The 5,109-nt window shown below is 42.0% G+C and overlaps 1 protein-coding gene across 3 annotated transcripts in view; it reads right to left on the bottom strand.

The window, feature by feature from the left end:
- Positions 1–4,635, bottom strand: part of SRGAP1 (SLIT-ROBO Rho GTPase activating protein 1) — a 77,002-nt gene extending 72,367 nt beyond the window's left edge. The window contains exon 1 of one of the 3 annotated variants that reach the window (XM_031553502.1): positions 4,490–4,635. The gene's annotated coding sequence lies outside the window, so the exon portion shown is untranslated. The remainder of the gene's footprint in view (positions 1–4,489) is intronic. The other 2 variants (XM_031553497.1, XM_031553498.1) reach the window with 2 other exon arrangements.
- Between the last annotated feature and the right edge of the window lie 474 nt (positions 4,636–5,109).

Raw genomic sequence — 5,109 nt, 5'->3', positions numbered from 1 at the left:
TTTAAACACTTCTATTTCTTCAGTGCTAAGTTGATAATCACATTCTGGAAAATCGTCTAAAAATATCCCTCTACCTCTTTTGAAAGGCTGGTTCATTAGAGTTTTAGAATTTGCCCATATATACTGGAATCCAACACTGTGGAGTAAACACTTTGCAGCCATTATTTATATACATATAGTTTAGCATTTATATTATAATAAAACAATATGTCAGAAGCGATGTTCATGAAGTTGTCGATGTTTATTCCATCACACAATCACTGAGGTTGGAAAAGACCATTAAAATCATCAAATCCAACCATCACCTAACACTACTGAGTTCCATCACCAAACCACATCCCTTAGTGCTACATCTGCACATCTCTTGAATATCTGCAGGGATGGTGACTGTACCACTTTCCTGGGCAGCTTTTTCCAATGGTAAGCGCTCTCTTCATACAGAAATTCTTCCTTACATCCAGCTTAAATCTGCCCTGACTCAATCTAAGGCTGTTTCCTCACATCCTTAGGCTGCCTCCTCATGTTCTACTGATTTAACCTCGCAGTGGGTGAAAAGACATCAGAAAGCTTAGATGCCTCATTGGACTGAAGTAGAAAAATCTTTCTGAAAACCACCACTAACATCACACGGAACAGCAAACCAGTAAGAAACAACAGAATTGCAAAAGCTTGTCTGAGGCAACTATGAACTAATGTATCTTCACTCATCTTAAAGCAGGTCTAACAGCAGAGATCCAGTCTGCTGGGATTCAAATGTGTATACTGAAATAAGGTAGGATGAGCACAGAAAGCTGTTAAGTCAATATATTTACTGGAGGAGACAGATACTGCAGTGTTTTCTTCCAAACCTCCTTTGAGCTACCATCTGCTGTGTTAATCATTAATGAGACCATCCATTTTTATACTCTGGTAGGTGAACCAAAGAATTCATGTTTTGGTTTTCATTTCATCTAAAATCAGCTCATCAGAGAAGGACCATGCCTCCAGCAAGGCCGAGCCACTGTAATACAACACCCTATCAATGACATTCATGTATGCAGAGGAGAAAAGCACACTGAAGCTGGAAGGTTATTAACAGAAATAATTTTAAAAAAAGCTTTTTTTTCTTAAATGCCCACTACTTTGTGGACATTATCATCACAGAAAATTCCTTCTTAAAGGAAATCGGTTATACAGATTCACTGATCAGAAGCAGGAGTTTTGGCTCAGTCCAAATCCACGTACATTATCCCTTTACTCTGGTCATCTCCCATTTCCATCAGAGATTTTCCACTAGTGACTTTAAAACCAGAGCTTTGTATGGAGCAGCTATCTTCTAATTATTTTGTAGGTCAGTGGATCTTACTGTTATAATTCTTCCTTTTTAGGCAAGCTTTTACCATAGCAACAAGAAGAAGAAAGAGTGTAGAAAAAGGAATACATGAACAGAGATGCAAGAAACAATGATCACGGGATGACAGATTCCATGTGAGAAAACTACTTGACAGTGGCTTCCTTCAAGCTTGTATGTTCAAAGTCAAAATTGAAGCATGACCACTTTATGTTGATGGTGGCTGGTGGGCTCCAAGCTCTATGCAAGGCAGTAAGCTAGTGATGGGGGACAGCTTCATGAAGGATGTCTCACAATTCCTGGCTGGTTGGATCTCAGCAAGGAAGAAGACTGTCAGTCCTATAGCTATGCCTCTCATCTACAGCAAGGAGAGAAAGGGGAGATGCACGTTCTGTTTGAGCCAGCAAACCAAGATCTGTTCAGAAGAGACTGTAGCACTGTAGCACAGCAATTCTCCTTCTAGCCCTTCGTGTCCTTCTGCTCCTGCTCCTCTGAATTCTACTGTTAGGAATGATGTGTGATGCCACGCTGCTAGGCTGGGGAGATGGCAATGAATAAGAAATCAGATCAGCAAATGTTTCACTTTCTGATAAGAGACAACCGTGGATTTAAAAAAAAAAAGGAAAGAAAAGGAAACCTAACAAACATTGGCACAACAGCCAGCCAGCCTGAGTGGCTGCACATCACAAAATCCCAAGTAACTGGCATAGTACTTCTAAGGAGCACAGCCTGTCCATCTCCTCCTGTTATGGAAAAATTCACCAAGGCAATGCTATTGTCCTTAACAAATCCACATGCGTGACTTCCCTAGAGCTGCAAAGAGCTGTGTGGAATACTGTTGCACTATATTCAAAGAAATAACTATCCAATATGCTGAGATGGTGCCAAGTAAAAACCAGTCAGCCCAACCTCTATAGCGGCACAGACAGGTGCAGCAGGCAACAGAAGACTGCCTGTCCTTGCTCAGTATTGCAAGCACATTTAAATTAAAAGTTGAACTGACACCAGCTGTAAGGCACAATGACACTGTCCTGCTCTGCTCTGTGGAGTAGCTGATGTAAAATGATTGTCAGGGCGTTCTGTGCCAGGAATGCACACGTTCAAACTGTGGACAAATTAACACCTTCGCCTTCTCTGTACAGCAATTTTCAGTCGCAATCACTGCTCTTCTGGCCAACCAAAGGGAATCCCATCCATTTACAATGCAGCTTCAACAGACTGAACTCACATCAAGTGGAAAAAACCCACTTGACTTGAACACATGACCAAAACCAGGAAGTGGTTAATGCAACTATAATTAAATCAATAACCTCTGAGTAAACTTTTGTTCTAAAGATTTTCATATTAAAACTCATTTCAAATTTATGCTCCACTCAATAGTGTTTCCTAGAATTAAAGCTTTAAGAAAAGAACTGATTGTGTTTGTCATAGCCTTTAAGATACTGCTTTAACCTTTAGCATATTTTCTTCTGGCAAGACATTAAAGCAGTGCACTACAGAAAACAAAAGCAGACAAGATTAGAGCTGTTTTGAGAGGTGTAAGGAGTAGATGAAACTGAACTTCCAAATCATAATCAGAAATACACTCATCAAAGTTGCCTCGCAGCATTACAATGACTTACACAGCACCACAGTAAGATGCAGCCAGTGACCCATCTGAAGGCATCTGCAGTGAAACACGATGATGCGACACATGGTGATCATGCTGGCCACACACCAGCAGGGAACACAACTCATTGCTTTTACCTCCATGAATACCCCACCACCATGCTCCATCAAGCATCCTGGAAAGCTGTGGATATCCCTCTCCTGACCTCAGAAGTCAAGAAGCTGGTCATCTCATAGATACACAGCATTCTCTGACTCTAAAATTTAACATGAATTCTAAAACAAAACAGTGTTATTTTAGCACTTCCTATGAAGACTACCCAATTGCCCCACTGGGACACCCATGCTCCTCACAGGTGATGCTGCACTGCCCACATCATCAGACAGGCTCCAGCCACACCACTCAGAGACCTTCCAGAGCACTGCAAACCCTCACTACCAAACTCTCAACCCAAATGACTCTAATGAATGCTTCACAGCACTGTTACATGGCTGCTTTTCACTAGAACTCCCTATAAGCTGCTGCAGCCTGCCATCTTTAACTCCCTTCTAACTCTACCTAGGTGGAAATAACTCCTGCGCTTGTGGAACAGCACTGGCATGGTTCTTGCTGTTTGCTCAAAACCCCGTAAAATGCTGCATGAACCGGACCTGGTTTGCTCCTTGGGTCTGCAAGCTCCCACCTGCTGCCTTGGCACACTGAAGTTGTGATTACAACATACAGATACATCCGCCCAGCAGTATCAGTGGACAATGATGCAAAGAGCCCATCCTGCTAATGGTGGTAACAGCAAGAGCTTATCAAAATTATTGAAGAGTACAAACAAGGCATGTTTGTGTGCAGGTCTACAGCCACTTGGTAACTGTATCACCTACCCATCTTTTTCAAATATCCCCCTCACAAAAAAATTACATTTTATATTAGCTTTAAAACACTCAGTGTATCATCAAAAGCACTAGGATGCTTTTTGATAGTGTTTTAGACTTCCTCTTTCCAATCCACTACAACTCATCCATTTTTTCACCAGTGAACTACTGACACACATATTTCTCATTCTTACGTTTATGCAATCCAGACTGTATTTCATAGGAAAATATTTAGAACTTAAATTCAGTCTAGATATTATCTAATGACTGCCATGTGTTTGTAATTAAGGAGATACTGGTGCCTTATTAATTTTGTAGTTCCTCCTTACAGACACAATCTTACATGATTCTCACTACGCCTTGGTTACTTCATAATAGATCAGCTCATGTCTAAGTTTGTTGGTTGAAGCTGGGACGCTACAAAGAACCATAGGCTTGGGTTGGAAGGGACCTCAAGGGTCATGAAGCTCCAACCCCCTGCCAACAGGCGGAGTTGTGAGCCACTACATCGAGTAGTAGATCAGACTGCCCAGGGCCCTACCCAACCTGACTTTGAATATAGGGTATCCACAACTTCTCTGGGCTGTCTGTGCCACCACTCTCTCACCAAAACTTCTCCGAAATCTAATTTAAATCCCCCCTCCTTCATTTAAAACCATTCCCCTTTGTCTTATCACTATCTACCTGTGTAAAAAGTTGATTTTCTTCCTCAAGGGATCAACCTTCCCAGTTCATCATAATCTTCTGTCTTTGTAAGGATCTGCCTTTGGCTTCTCTATTGAGATGAGCAGAGCTTTGGTTTAGCTGAACACAGCTGGACAACAGCTGCATCAGTGCAGACATTCCTTAACCCTGTGAAAGCACAGATAACTTGGTTTACAAAGCCAATTTTTCCCATGTTTAAATATTCTCAGTAAAGTACTTAGCTCCAGCTGGTCAGGTCTGTACCTGTCAGCAGAGAAAGAGCAGCAGCAACCACCAAAAGGCCCAAGGAAGCTCCTCCGTGCACAGTTAGGATTAAGTCACCCCTACAATCAGCACTCCCAAGCCTGCCTGGGATGTTATCCTGCCTCTCAGCAGACAAGAAGATAAAGATTGTAAGAGGTATGAGCCTTATGGTGACTCTTCTGGCCCAGCTGTTGGTACTTCTCCAGAAGATAAGAAGCCTAAAGGTACTAGTGTCGGACAAGCTTTTATTTCTCAGAGTCATAACTAGAAAGCTGTCAAAGTGCTTCTATGATAATTCATGGGAGAAGCAGTGTGGTCAGCAGGGAGCTTGGCTCATGCTCTGTTCCAGCTCCATT

Source organism: Meleagris gallopavo, chromosome 1 (assembly GCF_000146605.3).
Source record: "Meleagris gallopavo isolate NT-WF06-2002-E0010 breed Aviagen turkey brand Nicholas breeding stock chromosome 1, Turkey_5.1, whole genome shotgun sequence".
NCBI classification, from domain to species: domain Eukaryota; kingdom Metazoa; phylum Chordata; class Aves; order Galliformes; family Phasianidae; genus Meleagris; species Meleagris gallopavo.
Note: the sequence above shows the minus strand (reverse complement) of the source record. Positions and strands in the feature narration are given on the sequence as shown.